The following is a 17302-nucleotide window of genomic DNA, read 5'->3' as shown; positions in this document are numbered from 1 at the left end:
AATCAAAGAAAGTGGTGAATATGAAATTGCTCTGCAATTTGAAAGCACAATACAAGATGAGGTATCATTATTTGTTACCATTTGGAAAATGGTCTAGTTGAGCTAACCAAAGCTTAATTAGCTTATTCAGAAGTAGAGCATCAAGACTGCACAAGGAGACAGACTCATTTTCTCTATGGTGGAAGATTATATCTAGCAAAATGCACTAATGGACTATTGGACTATTTATGTAGAAGATCCCATCCTTTTCATTACTAACACAACTGGTCTTCCACAACATGCCATTTTTTCCCAAACTTCCAGGCCTAAATGTTGCCTAAACTGTTCTAACAGTCTTTGATTAGTAACCATAAGCCCCTGCTGAGTTTTTAATGAAAATTCTACGCTAAACTAAATAAATGAATTTTCATTATACTCTAGATTTTTAAAAAATATCAAGCAGCATAAGTAAAATTATGAATCTGAAAGTTATATAGAAGCTAGAAAATAATCTTATATGAAGTCAGAGCTTAATTATATTTTAGATCAAGAAATGACTGGAATCTCTTCTTTCTCATTATCTAAATTCTAACCTTGTTTTAAATTCAGCTTAAGCCCCATTTCTGCCATAAAGCTTCCCACAACTCTGCCACCTGATAATATCATTTTCTTTTTACTATGTTCTTTAATGTTTTGTGGCTCAGATTGTTAATGTTCTCCAAATATCAACATTTGGCCCTATATTTCCAAATCTTCCTCAGAGTTAGAGTCAATGAACTCTACGAAGAGGTGATATGTGGGATATTATGTCTCCTCCTCTTCTCTCCTCCTCTGATAAGCCCTGGAAGGCACAGATGGAATTCTCTGAAAATATAGAAGCAGAATGGAGCCTGGACATCTGCACAGAGGAGAGATGCCCTAGAAAACTGCCCCCAACATCACTGACTGTGTGTGAGTGGGAAATACACTTTATCATGCAAACTCACTAAATTTAGGGATGTATTTATCATCACAGCATAACCTTTGCTATCCTCACTAAGAGAAGTAATAGGCCCTACACAAATTTTCAGTTAAATGTATGTTATTCTGCAATCTACTCAACTTCAAAACGTTAACAGAAATGAATAGCTTGATGTTTGTCCTTAAGAATATAGGCTAATAGAGGAGACAGATTTATAAATTAATGGATTGATCATGCAAAGTTATATGTGACCATGGATATATACATATGGTAACCAAAGAAGTACTATGAGAAAGCATTTAACTTCCTCTATAATGATGAAAGGGAGAGATTCCAGAAAAGCTTACTAAAACAAGTAATACTAAATAAATGTTTATTCAATAAAATGGTAAAATGTGATGCTCACTTGCTTTGTGCCAAACACTGAGCTAGCTGTTAAATGCTGAGGAACAGAATTTACCAGAAGGAAAAAATAAAGAAGACATTCTAAGCACAGGAAGCAGTATGTACAAAAACTAGAAGATCAGAAACAAGAGGGCTCGTTCAGAATCAGTATACTACTTAGTATTGCCAGAGTATAAAATGCAATGGCGATAGGAAATAAATATGGAAAGGCAGCCAGTTTAAGAAGGGTTATATGTACCACAATAAGGAATCTTGATTATAAGCTGTTAACAGTGGAAAAAAAGCAAGAGACATATCAAATCTGTGTTTTAAAATGGGGACAGTCTTATTATTCTTGTCTTATTATTCTTGCTTAAGAAGTGATCATGAAATAAGAGATCCAACCACGAGGCTAACCTAAGAGGTGAAAGATTAAGAGATGGGATGAGGAGACTGGCAGATATTCAACATCTGGCTCTCCAAAACTCTGATCTCTGGCCATTCTTCAGCTCCAAAATGATGTCACTGAACAGTAAATAGGGAAGAAAGGCTCACTGTTGGACAAACCAGCTTCAGCGCATAACTGATGTTGAGAGAGCACCACTAGATTACCTTCAAGTATCTGGCACACATTAAGTGCATCATGAGTAAACATTTGTTGAATAAATGGGGAAAAAACCCCGAATGCTTACGGAAATAGCAAAAGAAACAGAAAAGTAGATTATAGAAATATATTTATAAGTAGAATCAGAAACATATGGTGATCAGAGACACAAAAATGATTAGTAGGATAACAACAACAGGAAAAATACTTAACCTCACTAAGCTTCGGTCTACTTATCTATAAAATGGGTATAATAATACTATCTTTTAGCACAGTGCCTGAAGTATGTTTCTCAGGCAGAGGAACAGCCTGTGCAAATAATATTAAAAATAAAATAGCTTGACTTTTTAAGGCAACCCTGCCTAGTTCATTATAGTTAGAGTGTTAGTCATGAAGAATGACTGGAGAAAAATGAATTGAACAGAAGTCAGGGTCCAGATCTATGAGTTATGCCACATACCAGCACTTGTGGACTAGAGACTCTAGGTAATAGAGGACCCTAAATTGCTGGGTAACATAATCAAATGTGCATGTTTGGATCATTCTGGGTACCATGCACAGGGTGAGAGGTAGCAGGGAAGCCTGGTGAAATAACAAACCTACATCAGTAGCTCCATCAATGTAAAAGTTTAAGCTAAGCAATTTGTAAAGGGTTTTGAAAAAAGGATATAAACACCCAGAAAACAGAATCAATAGGACTTGTTGATCATGGAGGGTAAGAAGATGGGGAAACAAAGACTATTCTGCATGCTTCTCCTTCTAAGATTAAGCAGATGTATGCCACCCAACAGGAATGGTGGTAAAAGAAGAGAAGGTTGTATAAGAATAGTCAAAATTCATCTTTAAATCTGTTAAATTTGACGTTGTTACAGTTACTCGGGTGGCAACTCCAGGAAGTTTCAATTTCCCAGAAAGGGTTAAGGTTGAAGTTCCTTTCAATAAAAACTGTTTCCTTCAAAAACTCCTAGTATATTGGTGAGCTTTTCCAATCAATCACCCTATTTAAAAAAATTGATTATTAAGGAGTACCGCAAAACATAAATGTACCTTAATCATACCAAAATCCCAAGATGCTAAAAGAAAAAAAAAAATAACAGAAGTGGATGTTCCTTACCATTAAAGAAAATAATGCTATCTAAATACTGAGTCAAGTTACAAAGATGAAGTTGGGTGAAATGTCCTAAAATGTCTCTTCATTCTTCTATTCTTCAATTCTAATCCTACCTTTAGAGAAGACTAACGGAGCCTTCCCATATCTGCCTTCTCCACATAAAACTAGAAACAGTTTTAGAGATAATAGTTTCCTGGGTAGCTGTTCAAAACCAGAAAGTGGGGCAGTAGAGATCCAAGAGGAAAAAAATTTTTTTAAGTATGCTTATTATAGCCCACCAGGGATGTTATTGGAATGGTAGCAAAAAAGTCTTTAGAGAGCAGAGAAATGTTCATTGCTTATTTTATAAATCTCCCCCAAAGTTCCTGAGGCTAATTCTATTCTCACCCAGAGTTCAAAGTCTGACCACCAGACAGTGTGGTTTGAAGTCGAAAAGTAGGATGGAACAATTTCTATACTTTGAAGTCCAGAGAAAGGAGGATCATTTCAGGGGCTTGAAGCACACACACCAAACACTCTTTCTTTCCATCACCACTGCTATCAAAGAGCGAAGTTGAATGGAACTTTAAAAACCTTAGAGGAAAATTATCTTGCTGCTTTCATATCTAGATTTGCTTCCTCTCAAATTATAATTCTTCTCTAACATATAAGGCCTATTTTCATTGCCTAAAATATATTTAAGTTAATAAAAATGAGTAAGTGCCAAACATTGTTATTCCTTATATCTGGAGAGGCTGAAATATTTTGTGTAGTTTTGTTTCCAACAGGAAAATAAATATGTATATTTTAAGCCCAAGAGATCTAGAGAGGTACAAGTTACAGGTAATGTTACAGTAACAGCATCGACCTGCAGTTACCCTTTTCCCCAGCAAGCGAGGCACTGGCTTGTATGCTTCACACCCAATACCCTGCGTCAGGTTATTACCAGGCTGTCCTGTCTCTCCTCTTACACTCTCCAGCCATCTTTTTAAAGGCAATCAGAATTATTCGAGTTACACATCTTTATAAATAATGGTTAAAAATTGGGCGCCTGCCTGGGTCAATGGCTGAGCATCTGCCTTTGGCTCAGGGCGTGATCCCAGGGTCCTGGGATTAAGTCCCACATCAGGCTCCCTGCAAGGAGCCTGCTTCTGCCTCTGCCTATGTCTCTGCCTCTCTCTGTGTGCCTCTCATGAATAAATAGATCTTTAACAATAATAATAGTAATAATGGTTAAAAATTGACTATCAAACAATAAATGCTTTTTTGGAAACTGTGCAACCCATGGTAGGGTTTCAGAAGAATAACCTACCAAGTATTTGATTAGCAGTCCTGGTGGTTTTCTTTTTTCTTTTTTTTTTTTTTTAAGATTTTATTTATTTACTCATGAGAGACACAGAGAGAGAGGCAGAGACACAGGCAGAGGGAGAAGCAGGTTCCATGCAGGGAGCCCGACTTGGGACTCGATCCCAGGTCTCCAGGATCACGCCCTGGGCCGAAGGCAGACGCTCAACCGCTGAGCCACCCAGTGTCCCAAGGCCTGGTGATATTCATATAAATTGTTTGATAGCAGGAATTTACTTGTAGTTCCTGAGATCCATGATATCGTGAAGCCAAGTGCCTCGCACATAATTGACACTCAATCCATCTTTTAAAGAGGTTTAATATCACCATTCAAAACGTGGCTATGCACTCTTCATTAGTCAACCTGCACAGTCAAGTAGTCTCACCCAATTATTTGAAACAACAACAAAAAAAGGAAAATGAGGAAAGATGGTTCTGACAGTTAGCGTTTACAGCTCCCAGAGCCAGAAAATAAAGATTGGCATTAACTGAGTTGATAGCTGAGCTAGGAGAGAGGTGAGGCTGAAGGAACAGTGAGATCAAGTGGACATTAACACAAAACTTGAAAAGGAGAATGCAACTTTTAAGCAGCATGCGGGTGAATGAGTTCTAAGTCTCTTGTGTGCTGCGTGTCTCCAGAAGCCCCACTGATCTCAGCATGATTGACATTTATGAGAATGACCTTAAGGTAGGTGTGAGGCTGGTGGGGTTTTTTGTTGTTGTTGTTGCTTGCTTGCTGTTTCCATGACTTAAAGGAAAGTAGTTTGAGGTGTCAGTTGCTGCACTGCTAATCTTCTCCAGGCCAGCAGGAATGGAGCACTAAGCCTAAATTCCTACCTGTCTTTGACAGATGTCTAAAATAGTCGGCTGCCCTCGGAATGCTGGTGCTTTCGGGTGTAACTTACTCATTTGCTGCATCCTCCACATTCCTCCCCAGATCTGCCACTTGGCTCATCAGGACTAGTGCCAGAATGTTAGCATCAGATCTGCTTAATGTCACCCTCCTGTAATTGGACCACAGTAAACATATTGGGCAGTCTACAAGAAACACTGGAGATGAACAATTTAGACTTACTATCTGTCAGTGAGAGCAGGGACCATCTGGACAGGCAGTTAATGATCAGCATTAGAGCAGCATGCACAGCTAGGCTTAAGTGTAATCTCTGAGCCTCAGTTTAACAAATGTAGGGGAACTGAGAGGGGATTTGAGCAATGTAGCAAAAGATCCCCTGAGGTCCTGAAAGAATGAGATGAGATTGAGTCTCACCTGGCAGCAACTGAAACATTCACACACCGTCACTCTCAAGCAACAACCACAGACTAGTTTTTAGGGCAAACATAGAAAAGGATTAAGGTAACTGATCTGAAAATTTAAATACTCCGCTTTGCCCCACCAAATAAAAAGAGAGACAGAGCATGTGCTTCTGCCTGAGTTACTCAGATACCGGAAATCTGCTCTTGACCACAAAGAAGCCATAAATTCTCACAGGGCTCCTGTGGAGTAGATTGGCAAAAAGAACCCTTTCAGCCAGCTCTACAGACAGAGAAGAGTACAGGAAGGGTAGAGAAGCTTTTATTCAGATAGAGAGGAAAAGTTGAGATGTATTGCAAATATTCCTTCAGGTCAAAGGGAAGTGACCCAAATCAGGAAAATCCATTTCTAAAAAGTATATTTAACATTTCTAAAAATTAATGCTACAGTCGTGTTTAGTGGTAAGTCCCTTTATTCATCATGATATAATTGAGTTTCAAAAGCATTATCTGTTAGGTTTCTTTTTCAGACTGAGGACTGAAGAAGTACAGAATGTAAGCCCATGTATATTTTGAAAAACAGAGTTCATCCTATTAGGGGTAATGACAATCCATTGCGGGGCACTGAGGGGGGCACTTGACGGGATGAGCACTGGGTGTCATTCTGTATGTTGGCAAATTGAACACCAATAAAAAATAAATTTATTATTAAAAAAATAAAAATAAATTAAATAAATAAATTTTGGTGGTTTTGTTTGTTTGTTTTCAAAGAGTTTAGTTATCAGCATCTCTAGTCTAAACAATGACAAAAATACAACTTCATTTATACAATCAAAATCCCACGATTGCAAAATTAGGCAAGGATCCTTGGGCTTGAGATTAGACCTTAAACGCTTGTGCATGTATTTAACAAGTGGAGCCTCTGAACCATTCCAGGAACATTTGTTCAAACTGAATAGCCACATGTCATCTATACACGACGACGATGGAAGACACATTGCTTGCCTGCTGCCACTGTCCCCATGGCACAACCATGGCAAATTTTATTAATTGACTGCAGCACTTTTTCCCAATGAGTTCAGACAGAGCTTTGCAATCCTTCTTAACACCGCCACTTCTAATCATTGTCTTGGGAGGTGAGTTGAACCTATTTGACATCCTATATAGGATTCTTGCCAGAAATATTTTAAGTTCCAGAGAAAATATTTTAGGAAAGAGGGAAGAAAGGAAGGAATTATTTACTGCCTGTTAGCCAGGGAGTATATACTTTGTATATGTTGACAAAGATTCTTTGCTTGACCAAAATTTAATTAGGCATCTAACACTTCTCCTAGGCCCATCTGCATATTTCCTTGTGAAATCCAGTTTTAGCAAGAACCCCTCCAAGTCAGGTTAACCAGAACCCCTACCCTCATTACCTGCCAAGTTCTTCATCCTCCACCATCCTCTAGGTGATGTTTGACTTGTGATTCAGCAAGAATCCCATTAGGTTGATTTAGCCTAAGTAGCTCTCTAACCCCTGATATTTCATCTTAGTAATTTTCCATCCACTGATCCTCACCCTAATCCTTGGCTATAAATCCACACTTGCCCATGCTCTGTTCCAAATTGAGCCCAATCTCTTTCCTTCACTGCAAAATTCCATCGTAGAAGCCCCTAAACCCATTGCCTTGGGCCCCCCAACTTGAATAAAGGCTTCCTTACCATGCATTAACAATAATGTTTTTTAAACAATGTTATCTAACTCTTATGGCAATCTTTTTATTCTCATTTTACCAACAGGTCAAAGGCCAGGAATCAGTAGTAACTCAAAGTCATGTCCTCCACCCTCCTCACCTACGTATGCATACACCTAAGCAACCCTCCACCATTAAGTCATGTGATTATAATATTAAATTCGTTTTATTACCATATGAGAGGAAGAGATGCTTTGAAACATGATTTTTAAAAGAATATCATGTCCCTTAGCAGTTATCTCAGATATCGAAAAGCTGACAAGGAAGGTTTTTTGAGAAGTACTCAACAAAGATGGGATAAACACCACCACCTGCACTCAGTCCATGCGCCAAGGACAGAGCTAAAGACAATGAGGAAGAAAGAAAATAGCCAACTAATGTGTTTGCTTCCTAAGCCTTCCAACCCTTAAATGACAGGCCCCACGTTTTTTTCTCAGAAGCACCCCTCTATTAGCACTGCACCATTCCTGAGCCCGGCTTCAATGATGCACAGACTACTGGCTGAAATTGCTCTAAAATGAGAAACCCCAGTTCTAGAACTGGGCTAACAGCTGAAAACACTTCTTCAGGGTACCCAGGAAATAGTTTCTCCTTCATTTCTTACAGGAATCAATATCCTTTTCTTTTAAATTTCCTACAATTGTGTCATCTAAAAGGAGTGATTGATTCTTCACAGCACTGGTGCCTTTTATAACAGGTCCGTGCAAATCTTTACTGGTGAATTATTTTTTACAGGTAAGGAGTGGAATCTTAAAGAAGTAAGGTAGCTTAAATGCGGGCTCGGTGTTTAAACCCAGATTTGCCCATCTCCAAACACCATACAAATGTACTTACAAGTGATAGCAACCAGACCTCTATGAACTTAGAAGTAGACATTGTCAATTCAAAGATTCTTTTGACCACTGCCAATGGTGCTACTGACTAGTTCAAGTAAAAGTTATTATTTCAATCTTCTTGTCCCATTGAACCTTCAGGCATCACCTTAGTATCATATCCCTTTTCCGATTCCTCAAATACTAACAAATCACATTTGTAGAACTTCATAATTTAATAAGGATATCTACCTACCTTATCTCTTAAAAGTGAGAAATAGTCTCCATTCCTTGCTCATCAAGAAGGAATTAAATATCCTGCCCAAGATCAGAGATAAGGAAAAACTCAGACTTGAACCTAAACATGTGATGACAATTCCAAGCTGTCTTCTATTAAATTATGTTTTAAGGTAGAACTTGATGTGTGCCAGAGTAGAGAAAGAAATAAAAGGTAATGGGAGTTGAGAGGGTAAGATCGGAAATAAGTTGAGTGGCAGCATTTGAACTATCTTAAAGGATAGATAGAATTTTAACGTGTGGAAAGAATGCCAAGTAAAAATGAGGAAAAACAAAAAGGCTTAACAGAGCAATGTATTTAAGAAGGAACTGACAAGTTCAATGCTTCTACAGCATATTGTATATGAAAATGTTGGGTGGAAAATTTGTAAAATAAAGTTGTTTGAGGCCAGATTACGAAGGAGCACATGATCCGTGCCAAGAAATTTGGATATTTTTCTTTGGGTAAAAGATTTTGAAAGGACAGTATAACGAACAGATTTGTGTTTGGGGAAGATGTTTTATTTGAGGCAGTGCAAAGAATATGTTGGAGATAGCAGAAAGAATGAGGTGTCTGTGGTGTTAATTGGATAAGAAATTAAAGAGTCTGAAACGAACCAGAGTCCCTGCTGAAATGGAGATGCAAGAAAGGAAGGATAGTAAAGAAGAGGAGATCATGAATGAGCTTAGGCATCAGAATGAATGGCAATGTAATTAGCTGAAGTAGGAAATTTAAGCAAATAGGAGTGAAAATTACTCAGTTTGGCTTTGGACTTACTGAATTAGAGAACTTCATCCCAGTTGGTTGTTGGAAATATGAAAATGGAACCCACGGATCAAATGTGAATAGATACATTCTAGTGTTACCACATGGAGGTGTTACGCACGGGCAACAGGGAATAACATATTTGGCTCTAAAATTGATCCACAGAGGAAGAGCTTTGGAAAATCTTATTGAAAGCTTTATTTGAATGTAAAGCATTCTTTGTTGTTCTCAAAAGTTTATATTGTTATTACAGGGAGACACCGAATGCAGTATTTAGCAGTGATGGTTGGAGACCAAGCCAACACTAAGAGCTAGGAAAGGTGGGCTGGGGAGTGATCTGTGAATATGCATATTAAAACCAGTACAGAAGGTGCCATGGCTGCTGGCCTCATGCACAGCCTGCGGGTTCCCTTCTTGGTTATAATAACATAATTCAGCTGTGCGGCATGTTTTCATTCTTGGAAAGAAGTTTTATTTCCAAAATTAGGTTTTTCATCTAAAAGCCTTTTGAGTCCCACCAGATAATCAGAAAGCCATGCCTCAAAACAAAATCTGACATAACCCACTTTGTTTTCACTTCCAAAGCATGGTTTTCCAGAGTTTGCCATATTTTCAAACAGGACAAAAAAAATAATTTTGAAATCTCAGGGCAGAGACTAGGAATGGTAAGACATTTTATTTCTCATGGCACCTTGCTCAAAACTAGTCATGAATAAATGAAAGAGAGAAAGACAAAGTTTCGATAATGTCAGAATTATGCCTTATTATTGATTACGATGAGGGATGGGAACCCAAAATACCTCTGAGCCTTAACAGGGAAAATATGCATTTAAGGACTAGCTCTAACACAGGTTTTGTTGATACTGCAAAACTTCCAATTGCTAGAACGTTTTTTTTCATCTATTTGAAGCAAATGCTAAGTGAAAAGTGACAGGATGCTACGCCTTCTAAGATAAGTCTGCGCCTGTTGGAGAAGAGTCTGCTATTACGGCTAAGACAGCACTTCACCAGCTGAGGTTGGCACGAAAGAGGAAAAGCTGTACCCCACCTGGAATGAAGAGTGCGTTTCTCTTTAGAAACTCAAAGAAAAAAATACTGCACTGACCTTCCTTCAAATTAGATTATAAGTGCACATTTTCAGCGGCACAAATCAGGACTCCACTCAATCTCTGGGACATGATGTGTTCATAATTGCTGTTGGCATCTCCTGGAGTCTTGGACTCTCTCCCCTCTCCTTCCTTCTCTTCACATTCTTAAATTCTCCCCATGTTTCACAACCTAACTCAACCCATCCCATCTGGAAATTTTGTATCAATCCCTCCATCCAGCCTACTCTCTTTTCTTGCTCCTTTAATTTTTCGTTGTTCACTACATTCGAGAGAGACCACATGTAGTTGTGCTTTATGAACTAGCCTTTCCAAAGCATTTATATTTTGCCTCCCCGGTAAGGTCTGAAATAGTTTGAGGGAAATAATAGCATCTCATCTTATTGTGTACAATACCAAGAGCCCAATGAGGACTATCTGCTCAACTCTTAATCTCTTTCCCGAGAACACATCAATTTATAAAGAACCAACTATAAAGTTTTTTAATGCAACACCAACGTAAAGATTATTTTTCTCTTGGGCCATCAATCAGATAACCACTTTATAAAACAAATATTTTCTATAATCAGATGGGAAAACGGAACAAATCAGCCCCCAATGGGCGGAAGACAGAAGGATCACATACATAAATGGAGCGTTTATTGGAATCTACATTTTAAACTTCGCAACTTTCAATATTTTAGGAAAGGTATTCCTTCTGGGCTTAATAAAAACTGAAACCAGCTACGAGTAACAGGTACAATAAAACCACAGGAATTGCAGGCTGATTCTTCAAAGCGCACTGACTATGCATGGCAACAGGGTGTGGGGGTCTGTGCAAGTGACTGAGCATTTTTCCCGGTTTATTATTAAAAGTCCTAGAAAATGCTAGGACTATTGTGTCTGTAAAAGGCCTCTGAGGCTTGGCTCTGGCCAGCTCTAAAAACTGTTTGATTATAAAATGGAGTTTAATTTTCCCTTTAAAACTAGAGTTCACAAGCCACTTGAGTAAAGAGAAAAAGTAAAGAAGTGTGGTTTGGTTTTGTTTTTGTTTTGTTTTTTGTCCTCTCTTCCAATTAATTTGTAACAGGAGATTTTTGTCTCCCTTTTTGTGTTTTGGCCCCTGGCCCCACCTCAGGCCATGCAGGTGAAATGGCCTTGGGAAAAAATGAGACACTTTCTGTGCCTAATTGGAAGTAAGCCCACATACTCACTCCTCTAGGCTTTGCTAACACCAGCCAGTGGAGGCCAGCTTTCCACTTCCTCACCGTGTTCCTTAAATTTCATAGAAAGCAAGAAGAAAATAAACAAGATTACCAGAATAAACACAGAGCGATTGTAACAACCAGAAGTCTAGTCTGAAGTCAGTCACGTTTCTAAGAACTCAGTTATCCCAAACAGGGGAAAGAAAAACAGATAAAATGACAAATAATGTAAAACAGATTTACATTTTACTAAAACAAGTGTTCTACTAGTTGAGAAAGAGAAGCTGATTATTTCCACTGGGGGTGCTCATGGGTGAAAGTCAAACCTGCTTGCATCTTTGATAACCCAGGAAGGTGACTATAATAGTTTGATAGCCACTATAACACATCACCACAAACGGAGGGGCTCAGAACACCACAAATGTATTCTCTCACAGTTTTGGAGAACTAAAAAAACTCAAGGCCTTGGCAGGGCTGCATTCCTTCTGGAGGCTTTCGACAAGATTCGGTTTCCTTATCTTTTCCAGCTTGGAGAGGCTGCCTGCGTTCCTTGGCTCACAGTCCCTTCTTCTATCCTCAGAGCACATCATTCCGACCTCTGGTGCCATCATCACATCCTTCTCTCTCTGATTCCGACGCTACCACCTCCGTCCTATGAGAACCCTGATCATCACTTTGGACTCATCTGGACAGTCCAATATATTCTCTCCATCTCAAGAGCCTTAAGTTAATCACATCTGCAAAATCTCTGCTGGCGTGTAAAATAACATATTCACAGCATCCAGGATTGTGATGTGGCTGCCTTTGATGGGTAATTTTTCAGGCTACCACAGTAACCACTTTCAATCTGTGATCAAGCATAAGTACAGAGAATCCATATAGCATACAAGTAATCAAGATTTGGCTATAATTAGCAATCTAGGTCTTCAAGAAAGTAAATTAAATGACACTTTAAGTTGCAAGATAACATGCAGCTGGACTGCAGATTTCTAACATACTCTCTTTATTTTTCTTTTTTTTTCTCATACATTAGTTAGGAACAGAGAAACAGACTATGAAATATAAAGGGAAATGATCATCTAAGGTGATGGTTTGTATGTGGGAAAATTCTCTTCAGTATGACCTAAACCAGAAAGAAAGGAGGAGGAAAAGAGGGAGAGATGGAGGGAGGGCGAGATGGAGAAGGAAGAAAAGAAGGAAGGAAGGAAAGAAGGAAGGAAGGAAGGAAGGAAGGAAGGAAGGAAGGAAGGAAGGAAGGAAACTTTTTTCAGAACTTTAATGAAATGCTTCAAACTGCAAAAATGAAACTTATTCTTTTATATAGAATTGAATTCTCATATCTCTATGTCCTGGGTATTTCTTTTTCTAAAGACACTGTTGTAGTGGAGATAGAAGCTCAGGAAATACTAAGCAAATTCCAGCAGATTAGCAAAGGTGATTTAGATATCAACATGCTATGAGAGATTACCTCCACTGATCACAGCAGCTAAGAAGACTGAGTATTAATCAGCCAATGTTTGCAGCTCTTGGGGGGAAAGCGGTAGTAGATAGAAACTAAGAATTATAAAGAGAACAAAAGGAGCATTAGTCAGATAGGTAGGAATAAGTAAACATCATAAATTAGGTTAATAGCAGGACTTTACATCTTCCTTTTCCTCTACCTGGAAAAAAAAAAAAACTTAAAGTGAAGTTTAATACACTCTGTATATATTCACATATACTCATATAACACCTGCTCTATTCAATATTAAAAGCTATAGTTTCTATAGTCTTTTATAGAAAACTATAGTTTTCTATAGTCTTTCTATAGTCTTTAAATAAAATTAGGAAACTTGCTTAAAATTCTTGGGTCCAAGGCTTCTGAACTTGTTCTAATCATTTGGAAGTCAGTGTGTAATAATGGAAATAATACAGTAATAGGTAGATTCCAAAAGACCAGGGTTATAGGCCTAGCACTTCTGCAAACTGCTTCCATGATTTCAAACAACCTTCTTGTCTCCATGTGCCTCAACAGCTTCATCTGCTAAAGTAAAATATTTAAGTTGGTAAAAATCGTATTACTTAGTAAATCAGAAATTGAATATGCATCCTCTTCACTGTATGGTAAATATGATTTCTCCATTGATGTCAGTTATACCACCTATACCACAAAGAGTTGGAACATGATAAAAAAAAATGGAATCCATTTTTAGAAAATACACCTGTTTGTTGGTCATGTGGGAAAATATAGGAGATGCCAATATAAATGTACTAGCTCTAACAAATATGTTATCTAGTAACAGACGTTGAACTACAGCCACTAGGTCAAATCAGGCCTATCACTTATTTTTTTAAATGAAGTATTATTGGAACACAGCTATGCCCACTCATTTACATTACGGTCTATGACTAATTTCTGGCTATAGTGACAGAGTTGAATAGTTATAATAGAGATCATATGGCCTGCAAACCGTATAAAATATTTATTATCAGTCCACATAGAGAAAAAAGAATTTCCTGGCCTCCATCTAATAAAATAAAATGACACAAGACTACTGGCAAATTCCGTGTCACATGTTAAAATCAAATAAAAAATTTTAACACACTGTCTTAATTATTAATTTTCTCACTGTCTATATTTCTTCACATGTTATATAATAAGTACTGTCTCCTTTGCAAGTAGTTTGCGTTATATTTCTCTTAGTTGGTTTTCTCTTCTGGGATTGTAGCTAATTTGCTGCTTTTATTATTATTAAATTGAGTTAAGATACACATTATGTTACAGTAATAAACAATGCCCCAAATTTTAATGCCTTGTAACAACAAAGGCTTATTTCTCATATCCACTGTGTCGACTGTAGGCCCCCATATACCCTTTCTCCAGGCATCAAGCTGACAAAGACTCTCCCCTCAGACAGGTGTCCATTATTGTGACAGAGGAAAAGAGAATATAGTAAATGGCACAGGCCTCTTAAAGCTTCCACCCAGAAATGATAGACCCCTTCCAATCACCTTTCATTCTACAAAGTAAGTCACGTGGTCATGTCCCATTTCAAGGAGAGTGGAACGGTACACTTCTACCACAGGACCAGAAGTTGAGCTAAAATATCTAGACAGGCTCTTATGACAGTCATTGTAGCTGCCAAAAATAATTTGAAAGAGAGATGGAGTTAAATGTTTTTTGCCTGTGGAGACTCTGCATCAAATATGGCACCACCATAAAAAGCATGACACTAAAATTCCACTGTAATTTACCAAAGTCTAGATTCTCTGGCTCTAATCCACAGAGTAGTGGAAAAGTGCTAAGCCATTTTTGCAAATCGTATGACAAAGATTTCTTTAGCAGTGTGGTGTTTTTCTTCAACTACAGTGTTAGTTTTAGTTTTCTGAACTCCTGGGCATTTCCGAATTCCATTTATTTGATATTCAAAATAATCCCTTGGTCCTTTCCAACATTTAAAAATAGCAGCTGACGTTTAGCTGTGAGTTCTTTTAATGTCTATAGAGATTTACTTGCCACACCGAGTAAAATGTATTTTTTAAAATATTGTTTCTCACTATTAAAAACAGCACTTAAATTATGGTCTATTTTAGTTTCTAAAATTACTTTCCTGCATTTTTAAAGACAGCAAAGAATCAATACAGAACTCATAAATGATGTGCACCTAAGGTTTTTAGATTTTCCTCTAAAAACCTTACAAGTTTGCCTTTAACATACTGCATTTTCATATTAGCTACTTAACAATTTCACTTTAGGAGAATGGTCAGAGGGATCCCTGGGTGGCGCAGCGGTTTGGCGCCTGCCTTTGGCCCAGGGCACGATCCTGGAGACCTGGGATCGAATCCCACGTCAGGCTCCCGGTGCATGGAGCCTGCTTCTCCCTCTGCCTGTGTCTCTGCCTCTCTCTCTCTCTGTGTGTGACTATCATAAATAAATAAAAATTAAAAAAAAAAAAAAGGAGAATGGTCAGATATAATCAAGGAATTTGTGCCAAACTCCCTTTTGAAAGTTACATCTTTAAGTTTTATTGACTAATAGTATTCCCAATACTACATATCAGAAAAAATGGATCTAAAAGTCATAAGCCATTTTTAATTGAAAAACGAAAGGTTTTTTTTCTTTTTTCCAAGTTAGTCAGGTATGAGACTCACAGAACCCACAGCAAATCCTTTATACTTAACGAACACTCTTAAACTCTTGTTATAATACAATTAATGTTTAGAATGAAGGCATGGAATTATTCTGTACCATTGGTACACAGTATTTTCTGCAATAATGGTTTAATGAAAAAAGTGTATCTATAAAATATATACTGCTTTCTTGGTCAAATATAAGTTGATTTTATTTAATGCAAGATTATTTTCAGTCTGGGTGTCTTCACTATTGATAAAATAGACTGTAGATGGGCTTCTCTAGCTGCAGGGACCATATGCATAAGAAAGTGCTTGCAGTGAAGATGACATATGTCATACCATGTGCCAAATACCATCCTAGATCTGGAAGTGACAATTTTCTTATATATACTGGCACTTGGAGCTCTCTAGCTTTGGATTTATTTCTTCTCCATAAGAGCTCAAGTGACACTATGTGTGTTTCTAAAAAGCTTGGTAGGAGGTTTTCTTGCAATTAGCTATTTTACATTTCATATTCTTTATCTGATATCTTTTAATTAGTATGCTTTATGAACTATTTTTATTGTACCTCTCAAATGTCAGACATGAGCTTGAATCATCTAGTCTACAGTCTTCAGGTTTCTAAGAAACATGCAACCATACCTTGGTGCACATAAAACAGACGTGAATTTTGCTCCTTTATCTATGAAACTTAGTCACTTTAGAAAATGGGGAAAATTCTGCTGTCACTATGTACCTTACCATTCTAGTCAGTTCACAAAAAAATCAACATGCTAAGTGGCCAACTGGCATATTTACTAATGTATCTATTTCTGAAAATATTTTTTAAAAGCAACTAGTTATAAAGCTTATAGTGATTTATATAAGACAGGATGGCTTATGACATTTTGAAGATTTTTGCAAAGTCTTAGTTGACTGATCTCAGAATTTCTTAAGGACACTTTGCAGTTATCCAGATGTCTTTCCAATTCTCTTCTATCAATAAGTACATCAACTTTAATATGTGATCTCTAGCAATTAGTTGTCAAAATTTAACAAGTAATGTGATTGTTCTTGTCTCTGTCTTGTTTACACTTACCCATCTTTTAGCATGTTTAAGGTTTTAGTATTTGTAAGATTTAATAAATTTATGCTTTTTTGTTCTTTTATTGTTCTTTCTTCATTTATACTTACTGTCTCATCACTGTCACCAAAAATGGTAGTGACACATATACCTTCCATGCATTCTCACTTCCTCTCCACTATTTTGAATGGTCTTCAGGTTTTGCAAATACCTTTTCAAACCATTGCCAGATCAATATATTCCATTTGTTAGAAGTCAAAATTTTTTTGTGAGTTGATTATTTTGGCTACTTCTTATTTCTATCAATTGTGTTTAAAAGTTATTTACTTTTCTATTTTTTAAAAATCTTACATATACTTAAAATTCCTGTGTCGATTCCTGAAATTAACATGCAAGCATTAATTTGTGTTTCTAGCAATAAATTTTTAAATTTCAATGTAATATGATTAATTTTACTCACATTTGAATACCTAAGTTTCTTGTAAATGGAAATAAGTGGGAAAATGACAAACTGGCTATTTGAAGAATTGGCAATTCAGTTAAATAATCATTTGTTGGGCTGGTTTTGGGCAAATTGGCCTACTTCACCAGACCGGGTATTTGTAGTGAAGAGTAAAATGGATGATGTAACCA

The 17302-nt window shown here is 37.3% G+C and overlaps 1 long non-coding RNA gene across 9 annotated transcripts in view; it reads right to left on the bottom strand.

Annotated features, from left to right (window-relative positions):
* LOC144313047 (uncharacterized) overlaps nt 1-17302 on the bottom strand; it is a 554585-nt gene that overhangs the window by 478744 nt on the left and 58539 nt on the right. The window lies entirely within an intron of this gene.

Source organism: Canis aureus, chromosome 4 (assembly GCF_053574225.1).
Source record: "Canis aureus isolate CA01 chromosome 4, VMU_Caureus_v.1.0, whole genome shotgun sequence".
Lineage (NCBI taxonomy): Eukaryota > Metazoa > Chordata > Mammalia > Carnivora > Canidae > Canis > Canis aureus.
This window is presented reverse-complemented; position numbering and strand designations above follow the sequence as displayed.